Source organism: Patagioenas fasciata, chromosome 13 (genome assembly GCF_037038585.1).
Source record: "Patagioenas fasciata isolate bPatFas1 chromosome 13, bPatFas1.hap1, whole genome shotgun sequence".
Lineage (NCBI taxonomy): Eukaryota > Metazoa > Chordata > Aves > Columbiformes > Columbidae > Patagioenas > Patagioenas fasciata.
The window spans coordinates 5,600,701-5,621,955 of NC_092532.1; the positions used below are offsets into that span (position 1 = coordinate 5,600,701).

Here is a 21,255-nt window from a genome sequence, read left to right on the forward strand (position 1 = left end):
TTCCCATGTACAAAGTTAGGGATATTATGCTTTGGTCTTCTGAAGCTGTTCAACAGCTCATAAGTTTAATGGCATTAGTTTTGTGTGTCCAGTGCTATCATTTGAAACATTGAGATTTAAATTCTAAGATGAAATATCAAGCATAAAAATATTAGGACAATTTTACTGGAGTGTGCGTGCATACAGCATTATATACAATCTCAGATTCAAGCAGGCCATTAGAAGATGTCAGATGTTGTAATCAACGGCTTGTTTCCCAAACTGATTTCCGCAAGAACCCCAAACAAAAATCATCAGTCCTATTTTTTCCACATCGTACATTTATGTTTCTAATGGTTTCCAATTCTTCAAAGAGCACGTTCCATTCAGCTATCCACTATAATCTAGTATATATAATATTTTATAAGAGACAGCTTCTGCGACTGCCTTTATAACTTCAGGCTTTGGGACTTCAAATCATAATGATCTTGATTTATTAGAAGACCAACCTTCTCAATGCTTTTTCTTCTAAATAGTGAACTGTAACCAATCCAATATGAAAAATGCTAAATAGCTCCTTTGAAATTCTAATGGAGATTGTCCACAGTTATATCACCACTGCAGAAGCCATGACCAAGGCTTGTAGAGCTCAGGAGCCCTTTTCTCCCCGACAGCCTTAACCAAAATCAGTTTTCCAGGCTTGCTATTCCTCAGAAGCCTGCCCAGCTTTGCTATCACCAACCTGCAATTCCAGAATGCAGTTAAGCACTTATCACTTAAAATTTTAAGCTAATTGCTTAGTAATGAAAACTTCAATTGTTGGGAGATTAAACCTTTAACTGCTAAGCAGCTGGCAGAGTTCCCATCTGTAACAATCAAAATTCACTAATATAACATTTTAAATGCCCGTTGTATGAAAACTATTCCATACCCAAGTGTGTGAAGGCCTAGATGCAAGTCAGTTGTTGAAGTATTTCCAGGACGGATAAACAAATGTGGCTGAATTTGTGGTGGCTAATTTGGGGTTAAATAAAAATTTCAGAGTTTGTCTTAGAAATGTCTAAATTACTAAAAAGCATTATCCCCATTCCTTTATTTTGCATGCCTGTGTTTTTGAGTAAATTGATCCCTCTTGAAAACATACGCCTCAAGAGAAAGACAGTTCTGTCCTGACCTAGTACTCAGGATGGAGACTCTATTGTATTCTCACGTTGAGAGTTTTACTATCGATTGCCAAAGCTACTGTGTAACCCAAAGAACTTTTCACACCTTCTAAAGCGGTATTCTGATTTCGATTTTCACAACTTCAGAGGCAATATTGCCAGAAATGAAGCAGATAATTCCCTACAGGTTATATATTCTGCTCTTTTACTGCAGGTGCTAATGGAGCTGGGTAGAGATGTTGAAGGCAGCGTTACCTGTGAGACACAAAAGGGCTTACGCTGGATAATGAAAAGGAGATACAGGCAAACTGAATTCCTAACGTATCATTAACTACTAAACTAGAAATAGTATTGGGCTGAATTCTTCAGTCAGCTTTCTCATTTCTAGAAATTGCAGAAGAGACATCGTGCAAGTGTGTAAGACAAAGCATCAAGTCTATATTCCTCAGCATTGTTTCATTGTATTTAGTCCACGTCCAAAATCCCAACCCATTCCTTGCAGCTCTCTTTCATGTCACAAGAGCCTCGCAGAGGGCTTGCACGGCGTTCCCAAACACAGAACAAGCACAATGTCTCTTGTTTTTACCTTCAGAGCCACAATATGAGAAGCTTCTGGCACTCTGATGTTCTGTCACTTTTTAATGCAAACTCTGGAAGTTCACGGACACGACGCTGCACAATCTGAAGAAGATAAATCACAGTTACTTCGAGCCAGCTGACAGCAGTTTAAGCAGCTGCAATCATCAACCACCAAGGGAGTTTCTTCTTTTATCTTACTAAATGCAAAAGTATACCAGGAGCTGGTAATACCACTGGACTATCAGGAGTCCCGCTTTTACATAAATATCAGCGAGCGGTAAGTAAATTCTGTTGACGAAATGTAATAAAACAAAGACGGTTTCAAATATGACCGTTCCCTGATGCATTCTGTAGCCCCGTCTTACTCACTTATTGCATGCTGCTGAGATTATAAGGTTTGCTTTTATCTGTCAGAAATCAATATTTCAAACATCGGATAAAAGAGGAAATTGAACTGGGAATAGGCTGAAGTGCTGTAAAAACTACAAAGCACAATTATCAAAAAGCACTTAAAGTACTTAATAGGACACACATATAAAAATGCTCAAATTAATGTCAGGGAACTATAATGAGAACTTTTTCTATGCTTTTTGATCCAAATGCAATGTAATTCGAGTGCAGCCTGGTCAGTCAATACAATTTTCAATTTATATGAAACCCTAAGGACTTCTAGCAATCCATTTGCTAGAACTGAACCATTACATATGATTGGTTAATATTTCAATTTATTGAAAATACATTATTTTGTGTAAAGTGTTTAAGTTGTTGAGGTTTAACCATTATAAACAGTTATGATAAAAATAGATCTTTGGGTAAACAAAGACCTTACAGTCAAGCTTTTAATAAACACTAGTATAACTAGAAAATTGGATCTTAAGGGGGATAGGCATAAGGAAATAATAAAGAAAACTGCAGATATAGAGTGGTGGGATGAGAGAGAAATGCTGCACTGAACTGGTCTTTATTAGCATGCATTGAGCTGAGAAGGGACCTCTGTAAAATGTTGGAAATCATGGTTATTTTATTGAAAAAAAAGTTCACTATTAACTTGGGTACTTTCCCCTTATATTTATACATTCATTTATCATCTTTAAGGCTATTGAGCTGGAGGTCTTTACAAAACTATGCTAAATCAGAAATCACTGCAAATGAGTGTGTACATGTCTGTGTGCACATACCAGCATCTACAGAAAATGGATCGTGTGGCCTTGCATAATCTGATATGAAATATGAAGAGCTGCAACACACAGAGGAGCTAAAGCTGATTTGAGCAACCGAGAGCCACACTAACAGCTGTATCAAACTGGATCGCTCTCTTCTCTAACCTACATCCCACACTTTTCACAAGGAACAATAAGGCATTCTTGGGAAATCTTTCTTTGTGGAAAGTTATTCTTAACACTTACGCTTCACTTCTATACTTTAATCATGCCACTTTTTTCATATGAGGGAACCCTAGCTCAGTCACAATTAAAATGTGCTGCTTCTTGGAACTACATCAGACCCCTGAGCTTTGGATCAGACAGTGCTTTCCACTAACTAACTGTTTCATTAATCAAACATCGTCCCACCACCTCTGCTCAGTGCAGTTTTGGGCCTAATCCAGAACAACTTCTTCGTTAATATACCTAATTCCTCTGTCATCTGGGCTAAGTCCAGACTTTGTTGTTTCTTCAGTTTTCAAGATGCAGAATTGAATTTCAGTCCCTAGAATCCTGATTTGGGTCATAATTCACCACTTTAAATTCATACTCCCTATCCTTTACAGTTTTTCACGTATCTTCCCTGCTTACCTCCTCATTAGTTTCCCCACCCTCCCCTATACATCCACTTTATTCAGCAAACCATGCACACCCCAGCATGCCACATCATCCTCCTTGCTTTCTACAAGCCATTTCTGGTTTTCCTCTGCTTATCTGACATGGTTTGACCTTCCTAAGTCAGTTTGGGAGCTTGTACCTTTTCAGATTTCACAGATTTTCGGAACACTTGCTTTTACTTTAATGCTTCTGAGAAATTCCATGAGCTACAAGGATTAAGTAGGGATGTAAATGTTAAAAAAAATTAATATTTCAGACAAAATATTATTTCTACCTTTTGTTTAATGGCATTTTAAACATGTAACCACGGAACACTTGCACAAATAATGTATTTGCATACACTAAAAGGAAACCAAACAAAAAGCCAGAGATGTGTCCATGAGTATACAATTTGAAATACAACATATGGTTTACTGTCTGCAGTGTGACTTCATATTTTCACAGAGTCACACATTATATAAATCATACAACTACTTGTTACTCATATACCTGAACAAGCCAAAACAACACGGACCAGACCCTAGAATCCAAACTCCAACTGATGACCCAGAAGTTTTATCTGGATAACAGAAACACAATTGCAGGGAGTTGGGACAAGTGTATCTGTATAATTCCAGACAGCTGTTGTTTAACTTGTTCCTGCAGCTCTCCAAAGAGTTCAGAGACTTCAGAATTTCCCAAGCAATACATTTCAGTGCTTCACTATCTTACTACTACAAAAGTTGGGTATTTGCCCCTTGTTTTTTTAAGTCTACTCTGAATCTCTTGCTACTATAATATAAGTCCTACTTCATGGCTATTTTATGTGATGGAGAACAGGTTATAATATTCCCTTTTGCAACAAATTTGACTGTGTAAACACCGTCATCACAATTCCACTCCAATCCCACTCTTTCTGCCCTTCCTCCCACACCATGTTTTCCCTAAAAGTCCCCCCAGGATCTGGAATTACATTGGAGACAATAAGAACAGCTATGGGTACTCACAGCAAGTGAAGGTGCCTGCCTCTGGCCCAAGTCTTCGCAACTTCAGAGAAATCAGACCCTCATTCTGCCAAACGGGTACAAAGCTGCTGTTGCTTCAGGCTGTGCAGTTTGAGGTCTCTTTACACTGTGCAGCTTCTTTCCAGCACACAGGTGGTGCAAATGTTACAAGCAGGCCCTGAGCTGGCCAGTTAATGACTTGCACAATTCACCTGGTAAGAAAGGTGTTAAGAATCTCTTTAAAGTTGAGCTGCACAATACATAGCCAAAAATCTGTTTTCTAGTAGTGCTGTTCTTGTGTACATTAAGCACAATGTAACATGATTTAATTGAGGGAAGTGGGAAAGAAATCCCCTAAAACCAGAGTTTTCACATGTCAAATAATGTTGGCAAGACTAAAAATAAATAGATTGCTTCAGCTGGATACCATATTCACTTCAATGGTGTCTCGAGTTTTCAGATCTCCTGAATCAACACACAGAGCACACAACCTTTTCCAAATAGTATATATTCCAAATAACAAAGTAATGAAGAAATATTTTGTTTCAAAAAGCAGTCTGAGTGGAAAACATGCCATGATCTAGAAAGGCAATTGTAGTTATGGCAGTCATAATTGCATAACACATTTCACAGAAGCTTCTTCTATTGCACATTATTGTATTTTTTCCCTTCAATTATTAAATTTAGAGGCTTAACCTCAAAAGCAACCACACTTGTCTTTACATGCACTTGAATTGTTACTGCCATTTAAAGCTAATCAATGTTTTCTTTAGTACCATAATAGCTTATTTGCAAAGCATCTCTTTTAGAAAAATTTACACGGTGTTCTGGAAGGAAACATGTTTCACATTGTAAGAAAAACTCCCAATAAAGAAATAGAGGGCTTGGTTTTTATCTCAAAGTTTAAAGTGACTAAACTGACTTCAAGAGCTTAAAAATTTGTGCAGAAATGGAGTTGCTACTGGATTATACCAGTGTGTTCATGCATAATACAAGGAAACAAAATGCATTATATAGTATCCTTACATGCCTAGAGAAGTCTAGGAAATTAATTTGAAAGGGTTCAGCATATATGTTTTCATTACTGTTTTCACAAAAACAAATGTCTAAAATCTTATTATTAACCACTGTTTAAATACACTTTCCTTGGCAATATTATGACCTTCCTGACTTGGATGTTCAACTACATAAAACTCATAGGACACCAAGGTCTCATTGAGTGGTGGAAAGCCCAAGCTACCCCAGTAAAGTCAATATATGCACTCAGAGTGCAGTTTGACACAAACAGGAATGTTCACACCCCTTTCCTCTAGGAATATAAGGGAGGTTTCTCAATTAGTCTCCATAGACTCCTTCAGAAGGAGGTCAAAGAAAACAAGTTAAGCAATATGAGTACTCCTAATGTCTCAAGTTGGGCAGTTATTCACCAAACAGAAGCCTTAATGAAGGAAACCTAAAGTTTGCACAAAACTCACAGGCAGACTTTTTCGTTTCCAAATGTAAACAGCTACTGCTTTAATAAGCAGATCAACTCCAGTTCATGCTATGCCTGTACTTAAATACACGCAATCCCATGGATTCCAGTAAGGTAGCAAGTCTATCGCTAGCATCAAAGTTCTAAAAACAAGTTAATAGGGATTATAATAATTGAATGTTTGTAAATGGAAAAGCTATTACAATATGTATGATCAGAACTGAGAATTTGGTACAGTTTGTCCCATGCATCCTGTTTATCTTCCCAGTGATACCCTGTCTGTCATAGTGCTGCAAAAGATTTGGTTCATTCTATTTGGAATATTGCATTTTCCAGGATAACACTTCTGTCTCGTGTGACACCTCCTGCTTACACCTTCACACTCTCCACTCTTCCCTTAATCTATGCATTGTTCTCAGCTGAACGTTACTAACAGCGGCAGCAGGTGATTTACTTTCCAATATTAGCCAGGCAGGAGCTGCAGTGTGGGGCTGCTCTTCAGAGCTTTGCAAATCCATGTTAAAATCACCCAAGGAGCTGAGTGCCTCGCCTGGCATGGCTGCAGTGTAAACTGGGGGACTGCATGCGTGGATAAGGACAATTAGCAGTTGCAGAAGTTATAGGCCCTGTGGGTCAACAATTGCCTGTTTAACATATACCAAGCAGAGGAGTGTGATTTTGTGTTCCCTTTCCCCTCTATATTCAAGATATTTTTAAAAAATCTGACTCTGTTACAAATATAATGAGCAGAATTGACAAATTAAAAAGAAGCTTTTTATCTGACCAGAGAGTTCATGGGCAGAAACGCTTACCTGGGAAAAGTGTGGGGTTCCAAAATATGTATATTTCAAGATGAGCCAAGAAACAGACATCAGAAAAATAACCAAAAACCTACAATCATTCCATTAATAAAATTAGTTGCATTGAGGAATAGAGTCCCAAGCTGTACCAAAAGGAAAAAATAGATTTATAATTCAAAGCGTTGGACACAGCGACTGTCCGCAAAGTAACGCAACAGCCCATCCCAAAGTATTTGCCACCAATTTACTTGCTGCTGGAGACTAAATAGACTGAAGTCTTGTTCTTTTGCTAAATTACATGTTGCAGAATTAATCCTGTTGCCTGCAGCAGGTAGCAGATGCTTTACCGGGTGACTCGGAGCAGACAGTCGCCTATTAGTGCTCATTATTTAACGGCACTGCTTTAGCTCCACTGGGATTGCCTGCGCTGGTGGGCGGTTTCTCTTACAGGTCATGTTTTCACAGTTCCTTTCCAGGGTTTCCCACCTGCTTCCAGAGTGTTACATTGACTCCACGTGGCCCAGTGGCTAACAAGCAGCAGCAGGGACAAATTTACAATTTGACCTCGATGGGCTTTACCAAAAGCATGGTATTTTTTTTTTTTTAACAACTAGTTATCACGAGATGCCAGCTAAGAAATTTGTGTATAGGCTTTCAATATAATTCGCTGCCAGTTGTGTGCAGTACAAAAGGAAAATATGAAGCTTAAGACCAAAAAAGCTGTCGGAGTCCATGATATAACTCATTATTATGTGATGGCCAAGATAATTCTGTTTGCAAAGTTCAAGACATGTAAAAGTCGCGAGGCAGGGCTAAGTTCTACAGGGGCTGGTAGAAAGGATGGAGATGAAACATTTTCTTTGTGTTTGCTTATCAAGACATTTTCCAGCCAGGGATCCAACAAATCTGAGGCAAAGCCTCACGCAATTAGAATTTACTTAATTTTTGCTGAGTTTAAAATCCTCTTTAATAGGATGAGAATGTTTTTCTTTTTCAGTCATCCTCTGTTTCTGTGATTGTGATTTTCATTCCGTTTATCTCAGCGTTTTTAGAGAAATAGGTAGAGAATGGCAGGGGGAAACCTCATCTATTTCAGTGAATTCAAGGAATTCTACTGAATTCACTAAAATGATTCCAGATTTTTTTCATTCTAACTGGCAAGAGATTTTTGGTTCACATTCTACAGCGTCAAAAATCTGCTCAGGTAGCAGCTGCCATGCCATTTATAATATGACCTCCTGCACAGGTTTTAAATTGTATTTTTTCAATACACTTCTACTCATGAATTTGGAATCTATTATTTTTAGCATATAGAATACATAGATAGTATTTTGCACTTGCAATCTTGAAAACAATTTCATGGGGGCAGCAGAATAGTTTTGTATTTTACCAGTTTATTGTATCTAAGTGCTGATGCCATGTAGCATCTATTGCATATTGCATGCACTTTTACATTATAGAAATCAGTTCACGCCCCAGTTTCCTTTTATTAACCAAGATAATCTTTCCAGCTGGTCTTTAATTAGATATTTCATTAAGGATCATTAAGGAATGATATATAAACTCTTCATAGTTCTCTATTGTTAATCATAAGCACTTAATTCACCAGCAGCTATACATCTGAATTTTCCCTTCGAGTTTTCCTACAAGGCCTTTTTAGAATAAGTATTGAAAATAAAACCCAACAAAAAAAAGCTTCATTTCCAACAGAGAAGCTTCCAGTCATATTAGTTTAAAACACTCAAGAATCAGCTTATGCGGTTTAAAAAAGGTGATTGAAAAATTAATCCCACAATTTTTTTCATTCTTCTTCATTCTGGCTAAAATAAAGGCAGTTCAAAATTATAGACTGTTGCCTCTCTTTAAGGAAGGTAGAAGGTAGTGAGACAGTGCTGGGTAGATGCAGAGCAGTAATGGATTAGGCATATTTTTCTCTCCTGGGTCACTGTTATGAATCTGATCCAAGACAGCAGTGACGAAATGTCAGTGTCATTTTATGGCTTTTAGCATGAAATGCTGACCCTGTGAGGTCAGCGGCAAAACATCAGCGGTGCCAGGATTTTCACCTTTTGAGTCTCTCATGTGCAAAAAGAATTAAAGTCTGACTCAGCATCCATTGACTTTAACAGGAGTTAGATGAAGTTCAAGGTCCAGATTTTTAAGAGTCTTTAGGTGCTGCTCTGCTGACAGTTTCAGTGTGAGAGCCGAGTCCTTCAGATAATTCAGAGACTTAAAACTGCAGTGGTAAAACTGAACTTTTACACTTAAAGTGAGGCAAGGCCAGTTTTGCCCTCCTTTGTCCTCCTCCTTTCTGGAGCAATTAATTCAAGGAAAATCCTCATCAATTCCCTGAAAGCACGCAGAGGTGGCTTATTATTTTACTTGGTTCAGTTTGGGAGCAGTTGTTGTGTAGAAAGGACATTATGAGCCGTTTGAAACCAGCAGCTGCAGGACTCTAACTCTCAAGTCCTGCAATTTTTCAGGCTTGAAAAGGTTTGGTTCTGAAGAGGAAATAAGAATATAATCCAATGAGCTGTTAGATTTTGTGTGTTTATCCAAAATGGAAACAAATTCCCAATATCAGATGATTTGTTCATGCCCTCCAAAAATACTAAGGTACACAAATATGAGAATTACGGCTCGCTGTAACATGTGCTTTCCAGACACATTTCACTTGTACAAACGCACAGTTCAGGCATGTGTTCCTAAAAGTATTTAGCTATTCTGAAAGCCACCCAGGAATTGAAGCCGAGGAAAGCATGCTGAAGAACTTGTTGGAGGTTTAATTACCTTTTCCTTCCTTCTCTTTAGCGGGCGTTCTGAATTCTGGAGGAGTAAAACTCCAGTCTCTACTGTATTGAAATGATATTTTTTTAGCACTCCAATCATTGTCTCTACTTGACTAAGACATTTCTGTGCTAAAGCAGGTGCATTTACTTTTCAAGTATTATTTTACTAATCAATTGAAAAATTACCTCCATGAATGACAGAAGTGCAGACCTTTGGAGTATTTCATTAAAAGGAGCAAACATTAATTACAAATCCAGCCCAACCTTTGCAGACATAAATTACGGGACGGATCTATTTTCTCCATGCTTAATTGCAAGCGGTGACTAGCTCTTTAAATTATTATCTCCAAGGCATGAATGAAATTAGAATAGATTTGACGATATTCTCAAGGCTTATTTGTATCTAAATAACTTGGCCATGTACGATCTGATGATATAAGGAAAATCAGGTGAAAAACCTTTGACTATCTAAACAGTAGATAGCTCACCATGAAAAAATTGGGAATGCAAAATGGAATTGGAACCTTAAGGTCTTTGCATCCAGGGAGGTCTAATGGCAGGTTTAACAATGGAATAGTTAATATAGTCCAAGTATTTTTCTTTTAATTTAAATTCTAAAAATGTTAGGCCTGTTTGGGTTTCTGAAACATCCACAATTCAGGCAGAATTTCCCAGGCAGTCTCTTTCCCAAAAGGTAATATTTACAGCTATTTTTCTAGTGAAGTAAAACACCCTTCCCACAGAATTCAGAAGGTTGAAAATCTTGATTTCATAATAGCTACAGTGTGATCAAACTGAAATCTGGTAGGAAAATGATGAGAAAAGTGCCTTTGATTGGTCAGTTGAAAACCAATTTAGAATTAAGCATGTTTGTTGATATGAAGTAGAATTTCAAAGACATCCAACAATGGCAACATTTTCAAGTGATCTTTTCTCCCAACCAATACATGTTTTTACAGCATAATCTCTACTTGCCTTTTTGTCTTGTTTTAAAAAATATCAAGAATCAGGAAAATGTTTTCTTTGTGTTAGCATAATCCTAAAACTCCAACGAACAGTAAGGATGTTTTTCCACGGCCTCTGGCAGTAGTTTAAGTCAAAACCACCAAAACCAAATTGCCCAAATTTTGAAACAAGCTTTACTTTATCTCTCCTTAACCTATACCAGTTTTACAACTCCATCTTTTTTACAAGGAAGAAGCATTCCAGAGCTAGTATTTCTGATGGAATACAGCATTGTATGCATGTAGCTAACAGAAGGTGCAGTTTAACACGACAAAGAGTGAGGAATAGATGCAGAATGCAAGGGGTTTTTTAATCCACTGATGATAACAGAACTTTTTTTTTTTGTAAAGTGTATTTAATGATATAGATTTTGCATTGGAGACAGAAAGTCACTGTCTATAAGAACTATGACCTTTCTATACCATGCAGCGTGTGGACAGACAAGTCTGAACGCAGGCTCTCGATGGGTACTGCCTGCCCTGTGTTTTTGCCATCTTTCTACCAAAGAAGTTAATCATTTGGAATTGCATACTTTAAACAAAAATAGATAATGACTTGCTTGGAGTTCAATTTACTTGTGTCATGATACAATACATAGCAAGCTGAGTTCTCACAGTATTAATCATTAACCTAGGAGAGGGCATTAACTTAAAATGCATTCCTTTGATATGTTTCATGAATACATTTGTAGATATTTTAACAGCAATTTCAAATATGCTGAAGACATATATAAATCCCAATCCCTGCCACCCCCCCAAGAAGTCAAACTCTTTTCCACCTTTTAATTTTTGGATATAAAGTTTCCATCCATCTCTGCTGCCAAAAAGCCCCTGAAATCAGAACAACCCAAACTCCGAAAAGGTGGATTCTGAGAGGTACAGAGGAACCCAGCTCAGATTCAGAGTTCATTTGTGCAAGACACTGTGCAGAGAGCAGGGCAGGGGTACCTATAAAAAGCAAAATATTCCAATATGACTTTCGTGCTTCTCAGGCCTATAGCAGAATGTTTCTGGTACTGAGTTGAAGACTCTGCACCACTAGAAATTATTTGGAAAAAATATATTCTACTGGGAGGTTAGAGATAGGTTCAAAAAAAGGTGGAAATAATTGGTCCAACACAAAGAAGATTTCACGTGCTTCATAATCGTGTCTTGTTTAGGAGAGGGAAAAGTGAGAAATAATATTTGCTTGGATTTTGGAAGTATTTATGATCCCTTTCTGCTCCGTTACGTTTCATCCTGATTTAAAAGTGAGGAGTTAAAGATTGCTCAGGAGCTTGGGAAAAGCAGTGAAGCAGAGGAGCACCGGGGATGGGGTGGGCTCTTTAATCACCCTGCCTGAGAAAGGCAGTGCTTGGCAATCTGCTCCTGGGAATGATCGTCTCATAGGTAACCTATTTGCTCTGGAATCTAAACCAGAGCACCACGTTTAAACCACCCGCATCTAAAATGAAGGTAAATACATTATGGGGATCTCCCTACTTACACAGACCTGAGTGGAATGTATAATTTTTAACAGGCTTGGGCAAATTCCACAGTTTTAATAGTATATCATTCAACTCATAACAAAATTTGGTGACTACACTGTTCTCCCTAAGAACATCCAACCCTAAAATCTCATTTAGTTCTAGTCATTGAACATCATGTCCTTTAGAGAGGAAAACGTCACTAACAATTATTGGTTTTAACACCTTACAGCTTATATATAGTTTCTCATATAAGGAAGAAACACCTTAAGCACTGTGTGAATTTAACACCAATATAATTTATAAAATGTAGAAAGGCTGGAGTAGAGAAGGTAAGACATGGGCTAATTGGGAGTCTTAAAAATCAAGATACTTTCTTTATCACAGGTTATGGAAAACATACGAAGGAGAAAGAGTCTGTACCTTTAATCAACAGGTACATTCTTTTTTTCCTCTGAATACAGAACTGCACAGAGAACTTTGCTTCAAGTTGCAGAGACTGCTAATGGAAATATTGAGAAATCATGATTTCCATCTAAATATTAAACACATGCCTATTAACGTCTGTTTTATAGTCTAAATGTAGGCAAATGTTTATTCAGACATTGCTATGCACCAAGACAATATGAATTACTTATAGCAAAGAGTGCTCCAAGGCAGATCCCAAGGCACAGAGGATGCTACGCAGCTTCTCTGACCCACAGGTGTTGCAGCGTTTCATGGGTGGGCTGTACCACACTCAAGGGTGTCAGTCACAGAGACTTCATGTGTGACAGTGAGGACAACCACGTGGGACTAATAAGCTGTTCAAGTGCAGCTCCTACAACAGCACTACACCATGAGTCCATGGGAGCAGAGGACCCAGGAACACTCTGGTGCAAAAACGGGCTACCCCCAGAGTCCCCAGAAGGACACCAGTGCACCCTCAGCCTGGTTTCCGTGCACTCCAACAAGTCCGTGTGCCTGGACATGGAGCACTGCATGGAAACAGCCCCTGTGACCACTAAGAGGACTGAGGTGAGGTGAGATCTGCTGGGTGACTCCAAGGTTTACCTGCAAACAACGTCACAGAATCCCAGAATGTCAGGGGTTGGAAGGGACCTGGAAAGCTCATCCAGTGCAATCCCCCCATGGAGCAGGAACACCCAGCTGAAGTTCCACAGGAAGGTGTCCAGGCAGGTTTGAATGTCTGCACAGAAGGAGACTCCACAACCTCCCTGGGCAGCCTGGGCCAGGCTCTGCCACCCTCACCGGGAAGAAGTTTCTTCTCAAATTTAAGTGGAACCTCCTGTGTTCCAGTTTGTACCCACTGCCCCTTGTCCTGTCACTGGTTGTCACCGAGAAGAGCCTGGCTCCATCCTCCTGACACTGCCCCTTTCCATATTGATCCCCATGAATGAGGTCACCCGTCAGTCTCCTCTTCTCCAAGCTCAAGAGCCCCAGCTCCCTCAGCCTTTCCTCACACGGGAGATGCTCCACTCCATCATCTTTGTGTCTCTAAGATGAACCAGTCTGGAGCACCGAGCCCAGCAGAGCTGGGGTGCATGGAGCCTAGTGTGACCCACGCTGTAAGGGAACAGAGATGCCCCTGGGGAGAGCTGCCCAGTGCCACCCAGTGTTCCCAACCGTGCTGGGATTTGGGCACAGGGCTCACTGGGGTCACCCTGAGCACCTCTGCGCTACACAGAGTTACAGACACACAAAGCTGGCAAGGGCGCGAACGAGTATCACGTCAGGGGCTGCAAAACACAACGGTACCTGCCTGTAAGTTCTGCACATAGTTCTCATTCCGCACTTCTCTCTTTTTCTCCTTCTGGGTCCAGCAAATTCTGAAACAACAAGTAAGAGTAGCGTCAATACCAGCTCCACGCAAATGAGAGAACAAATGTGTACGGGACAGGGAGATGCATCTGCTTAGTGACTTTGACATGGGTTGACTCTTGGCTATGTCACCAGTCTACCTTATCTTCCTCCAACCTAGTTTGTTCTTGTGGGGGGAAAAAAAATTGTTATTATTATAATATCCACTTGAACTATCTCAACCATTTAAATACTTAAGTCACATATAAATTGTGAACAACCTTGTTTTACATTGTGTAATCACTGTGGATTGAACTGAACAAAGGCCCAGAATGGTTCCAATGGTTCAAATAATAGCTCTTGGTCTTTCTCTGACAACCAAATATGAATAACAATTTATTTTGGCCAAAACAACCAATTCCAGGTGAATTTATGTTCTTAATGGGAGATCTGCCATGACAAACAAGAAGGGGATGTAACTATACGATTCAGTACATTCTAGTCAAAAGTGGAATATCCTAAATCAAAAGCTTCCGTGGGCTTAAAGGTTCCTGCTAAGTCCCTCTATTAAATCTTCCTAATAATGTGACAAGCTAGAATTCATGTCTTCTACTTTATTAAAAAGAGGGGAACCACTAGGATAAAATAATATTGAGAAATAAAATTTACCTTGGCCTAGTTTCATGTAAACATAAAAAATCAACTTCTCAGAACTCACATGAAAAACATAATGTAGTTAATATTAAATACAATGATTATGCAACCTATTACTTTTACAGTTTGTGCTCCTGTGTCCTTGATTTTGGCCCTGGTTTGCTTATGATTAATGAATGACTCACCTTCAGTACCCTCTCATTTATTTCATACCTCATTATGAATTTGAAAAGGTTAATTTGTTATTTGGAAAGAGCAAAACATGCATGGAAGTTGAAGAGTGCTCATAAATGCAAACAACATATTTTTATACATAAATTGCTATTGCCCAGTATTATATCTCGTTGTAGTAGTTCACATTTTCTCACTGCTTTTGATACCATTTTGAGGAGTGTACATAACTTATTTCCATAGGACAACGGGTGAAATTTCTGCATGTGTTTTATATGAACATCAGGAGTGTCTGTGCACTCCCTGTACAGTCACTCCCACAAACAAACCCTAGAATTGTGCCTGGTACACTTGACAGTTTTCTATTTTAACTCATCAAGACCCTACGCTATCATTTCCCACGGCTTCTCATTTGTTTTGCTTGGAATTATTGTACCATGGTTTGATACTTTACGATGTTACGTGATGATACTGTTAGCATCCAGGTAGGGACAAAATCTAGGCTAGAAAAATGGATGGAAGTTTTGTGTATGTTAACCTCATAATTGCTAATGCAAAACCACTAACTTTATATTAAAGCCAAAGTTTTACACCAACAATCCACAGTACTATTTTTTGTCATTGTTATATCCTTTTTCTGTTTTGACAATTACTTTCAACTACAGAATTTGGTAGTCGCAAAATACTTTCCTGAGAAGAAAAGAATCAGCTTGGGTGACATCAGTGCTGAATCACATCCTGTGGAACAGTCAAAGGTATAAACCAAAAAGTGCATTTTTTTTCTCAGTTCACTGGAGGTAAATTCTTACAACCCTTGGGCATCACTATCAGGAGATGACAGTTCCCAGTTATAAGAAATGGCAGCTTGAGGAGCAGATGATGGTATGTGGAGAATCTGAGGGGAACTCCATCCAGAAATCTCCTCTTGGACATGGATTATTTGCAGCTGGATTACGGCTGTGAGGTTTCTTCAGGTGGGGTTTATTCAGGTTGGATGCTGAGGCTACATTTGACTGGGACTAGACCAGAGTCCATGGACTTTATAAACAGAAATGTAAAAATCAACCCCAACCTATTTCATCCTTCTTCCCTCTGTACAATTCGCATGGCTGATTGTGGTGCCAAGTTCAATAGCCTAAGCGTTGTGTCATCGCTAACAATAATATAACTGAACATGGTTAGTAACTGCAGGCTGACCTTCAGCCTTGGCTTTGCTTAATATTGTAGCTTTATGTTTTCCCCCAATTTGTTCAGAACTCTTTGTACCATGGATTATTAATCTATAACTAAACATTGTCCTTGGTGTTCATCTAGATGACGATATTTGGAACCAATGCAAATCTCTTTTATTTGAATTTTGTAAGCATGTTCCTTATAGGCCTTTATTCTTCCTACAATTTCAGTGAAAATTGTACAATAAAAAAAGGTTAAATGTTTATTTAGGATTGTTGTTTTAAAACACATCCCACCTGTGATGCACTTAAGATCAGTGAACAGATTGCCCTTAAAATTAACAAAATGAAATGCCCATTCCAACACTGTATCCTTATTCCTCACAAGCTCTATATTAGATTTCAGTGTGAATAAAGAAGAAAACATCCTTACATACGGTAAATGTAATAAACTGTCAGTTTGACTAGGAAGCATGTGGAAAAAAATCAGTGAAAAAAACCCCACCAAAATTCCTGAAGCTATAAGAAAATGGAGTTTTTGATGGACATGGCAAGAAATCAGAGAAAACAGAGAACGCAAGTCTTTGAGTATCATCTTCAGTATAGAACGATCAAAATCAATATATATATTATGAATGAAATAAAGTTATGTAATGATGGTTAACCTCTAAGGATTTAATCTTTAGTAAGTGGCTTCCTGTTTTAAGCAATGAGAACATTTAGTCTCCTCTCTTAACTAAAATGAGTGCCTACTTTTCAAGACAAAAGCCTAGAGATAACTAAAACCAGTCTGAAACTTAACAGATGTCACATCTGCTACTTCAAGTGGAACTATTTCAAAATATAATTTATTCTTTTTCATTATAAAAAATGCCAAGAAATATCTTCAGGAACCACCCAGTCTTTATTTTTACTCAAAAAAAAATCCATATGGCTTTACTGGATGTTTATACAAGAATTTTTATAAAAGGATTTTAAACTGGAATCTGTAGTAACTCATAAGAATAGCCTAGCATTTCTACACAGAATTTTGATTTATTCATTCTCCTACAAGCCTGTCAAAAGCAAACAGGAGCAGGTAATTTCTGTAGTTTGCAAATCGCAAGAGGATGAAAACAAGTCTCTACAGACTATCAAAAGCACTACATAGTATTGCTTTACTGTTAACATAACAAATAAGATTTTCTCAAAGTATTCCTAAAAGAAACAAACAAACAAGAAAAATAAAACCCACAAACCATACAAACCATCTTATATTTCCTCTGTAGAAAAAAAATGTGTATAAAGCTAATGAGAAGGGATCATTGGTTTTTTACGTGATAAAATCACACAGTAACAATATGACACTGGATTCTTGGGATATTTCTTCCAAACTGTGCTTACCATGGTCCCACAAAACAGATGGCAGAAAGAAAGATGCATGTGAAAAAAAATAATCCACTTATCAGCCTCTGGAAACGTGAAATGCAAAATAAAATCCAAAAGAATTGAAACTCCCACCTTGACTTTCCTTCCTGTACCTCTGCCACCTGCAGATATCATACCAAAAAGCCTCTGGCACTTGTGGTCCCCATTGGGGGCTCCAGGAGAACGCACATCAGCTTTTTTAACACAACCCCCCGACTCCATGGCCTCCTCGAGGGCCATGTGCGGCAATTGTTAATCCTGTATTTTTTCATGGTTGCTGAACAGACTAGATATCGTGCCTGCTTCCTACTCAAGCTGAGCACCCCACAGAAATTGACTTTTAGGAAATGTGTTTCTGTGTATTCCAGAAATCAACGGTGCTTTCATACCCAGGTAGCTGACACAGCTAGTTACACACACACACAAATCCAAATCCACGTATTTAAAGAGAGAGGAAGACAAGGGAACCATAGTTCACAGAGGTGAAATATTCAGAAATCTCAAGTGAGCGTTTACCTTTGGACTACCGGTGTATAGACAACGGGCCTGCATCTCTCCCATGACATTCGCATGTTGCTAACTCTGAATATGATAAGTACTGCTTGTCTTCAGGACAGAGTGACTCTTGCTATCTTCTCTGTCATAGCCATATTTACATTGCAAACTATTAATACTACTAGTTGACACCTACCAGGCACGCACGGAATGGGGGCAGAACATGCAGTACATATAGACTCAGAGCGTGAAAATATCAATGTCGCGAACACCATAACTGCAAATGGCAAGACGTGATAGATGGTCAGATTCTGCCTTAACACCACACAGAGGCAAATTCACCCTATAGCGCGACTTCAGGCCCAACCTCAAATCTGAACGTGCAAACCAAATGTTTGGTGTCTCGACTAACAGACACCTGCAAAACCAGGGGAGCCGAAGCTGCTGCTCAGGTGGTTGGATGCACTTTCATTGCCTTTTGCAGAGTGACAACAAGTGAGGATGCAGAGTACATGAGGCGTTCAAAGAGGAGGTTTTTGGGGAAGGCAAAGTACTCGAATGTTCAGCACATCTTATAGAAGGATCTAGAATATAGTAAGTGGATTTTGCGAGAGCAAACAATAAGGTGACCGGCAGCAAAGAACTCTGAGCTGGAGAAAACGTGAAGGTAAAACAGAATCAAAATAGTGAACCATCTGCTTTCTAATGAAAACAGCTCTACTTGTCAGCAACATCCAGAAAAAATGATTGCTTAGTTGGAGTGTGTAACCGAGAGAAGTAGCTTTTTTGCTATATGAGGTAATACACTCAAATGATGTATGACTTAGATAATAGTGTGGGTTAATGATCTTCAGCTGAATCAGGGAGTAAAACAAAGTAATTTCATAATACAGAACATGATGGATTAAATCATGTTAATACTGGGTATATACATTAAAGAAAATGATCTTTCTGGCATACTAAATGGCAAAATAAAAAGCACTTTTAGTAAGTTATATGATTAATTAGTCTGCCCTTTTATTTATGTACCATGATAAAGTAAAATGTACTTCTTCTGGTTACCTCCCAGGCAATTATTCTAAAAGTTCTATTGAATAAAGCAGCTTCATTGTATTGCACCAGTCCATCAGGAACGACACAGTAGGTCCCTGTCTTTGTTTTAAGTCAGGGGGTTTCTTTTTTCTCTCCCTTTCCTGTCCTCCTTGCTAGAGGTTATTTAGGTTTGTTTTGTACGGTTTTTAACTCATAGAAACATAAGTTTGGACATGATGACTTGATATATTGATGTAACCACTGCTTTGTCTCAAGTATCATTAGTTAGGGAGAATGTAAAAAATTACAAGTGAAAAGTTATAGCTCAGATGTAATTCAGGCAAATATTTAAATGTGAGAATGTAAATGCTCCGGAGTCCATCCAAATTCTGAGCTTTTTCATTCCTGTCCTCACAGCTTAGCTGGCAAATTTCCACCAAAGATTCCATCACATCCAGAATCTTTCAGAAAGAAGACAGAAATCTTCACATGCATTTTCAAATTAAAGTTAAAATCTCAAATTTCAGAAATAAAGGTACCTACAGAAGGAAGAATATTATTTTAGAGAACTACGTCTCTTTCAGTCTCATTTTACATCCTTTTTAGAAATTATGTCAATGATGTGAGACACACAAGTTTCCCCTAGTACCAAATTTACCTGCAAGGAAGAAAAGCTGTTGTTAGCGCTGAATTTACTTCTTTCTTAACATCTTATAAGCCTGTAGAGATTGATAAAATGCAGTAGTTAATGAAAAGTCAATCTCAATGATCTTTAAAAAAAAAGGATTTAGCAAGCTGGGGGTGTTTTTCTATTCTATTAGGGATCCACATAGTTTCTCTCCAAGCTGGACTGTCTTAGACGGACTGGACAACACAGAAAATCTGAGAGACTGGACCTGGATGGTTTTCTAATGCTAAATTCAGAATTCATGTGTCCTTGACAGAGAGAAACGTGTTTTCACAAGGGGCCCAGCACTTCCATGGATGTACTTCGTTGCATACACTTGCATGGAAAAGTGAGTCCTGATTCCACAACATTAGGCTGAAGGAAATGACTTTAAAAAACAACCAGCTAAGAACAACTACCTTTTATTTTTCTTTTATGCCAGTGCCAGACATTTGTCTACTACAGCAAATGCTTTGAATTTCTGCGTGAGCTCCTCGCAGTGTTCTAATTGTGGGTGCTTTCACACAGAGTCCACCCGCTGACACAGTCAGGATTTGCTGACTAATCTGTTGTTTGCAACAGCACCAACGCTTTCTTCCCACTCTGGATTTTGCCTTCTCCGCTGCAATGTGAAATCTGTCTTTACTGGGAATTAATTCAATTGTGGTAAATATAAATCTGTGTATTTTCAGCATTTATTCCACCTGTGTATTTTGCATTTCTGTGCTAGCGAGGGAAATGTTCTGTCATCAAGCTCTGCAAAGGCACTTTCTACATCACGGTATTTTAGTGCGTGCGAGTGCAACACAGGCATTCTTTCCTCCTCCAGCGCTGTCCTGTGTTTAATTCTCATCACCATTCCAGGTGTACTGTGCAGTCTGCAGGGCTCTCAAATTTCTGGGTAGTGTGGAAAAAGGCACATGAATTTTCCTCTTGCAAAGGCATCTTGTTAATACCCTTTTCTCCAACCAACGCTCCCCAAAATTATTCTGTACACCTTTTCTAAATGCTCCTCCTTAGACTAAAGAGGATCAGAAAGTCATTAACCAAGACAGCTTTTGCATGCTACTCAGCAGTATCACATCTGTACATCTTTTTGAAGGGAGAAGATTGATGATAAATATTTGCTTTATTTCACCAATTTATTCCAATAAAGCCTATAGCTGTCGGTGGTTGGTTATATATCTCTAAGCAGCTTTCCAGCATAGAAATACTGCATGGATAATGCCCAGACATTCCAAATAGATGCTGAAGTTCCTAAATAGAAAGAACCTGGCCACCTCTTTACAACTAGTAAATATACTTTAAATCAGACTTTTTTAAGGCATGTGAATTATTAGTTGCTGGTGAGACTGCTATGAGACTACTGACAATGAGTGAAATATATCACAGAAAAACTGTCTAAGCACAGTTTCTTCAAAGTATTGGTCTAAAATAACATTCAATTATTGCTACATTTTAAACTTTGTAGGATATAACACCATATAGAAGTGTGACTTTACAATTAGTGTTTGCAAGTGCCTGTGATGTAGGTGAGGGGGTTTAGCGAGCAGCAGGTTCTAAACCTAAAATTACATTAATTTATTTGCTGCAATACATTTAGGTAGATTAGTTATTGTTCAAACTGATTTGTTACACAAAAGAACAGCTTTTATATTACAAAAAAAGAATGTGAGAGAAGTGTTTGTGCTCTTGTACTCCATTACTCTTGGTAAGACTCAACTAGAAATGCAAGATATGTATAAAGAGTAATTTTGTCTCATTAAAAGACAACACTAGTGGTTCCTCTTCATCTCCTTA

General features: G+C 38.4%; 1 long non-coding RNA gene across 7 annotated transcripts in view; it reads right to left on the reverse strand.

The window, feature by feature from the left end:
* Positions 1-21,255, reverse strand: part of LOC139829077 (uncharacterized) — a 215,115-nt gene that overhangs the window by 74,100 nt on the left and 119,760 nt on the right. For all 7 annotated transcript variants that reach the window (XR_011741297.1, XR_011741301.1, XR_011741302.1 and 4 more), the window contains exons 5-7: positions 13,816-13,886; positions 4,528-4,736; positions 1,729-1,823 (exon numbers count right to left, since the gene is read on the reverse strand). This is a non-coding gene — a long non-coding RNA (uncharacterized lncRNA). The remainder of the gene's footprint in view (positions 1-1,728; positions 1,824-4,527; positions 4,737-13,815; positions 13,887-21,255) is intronic.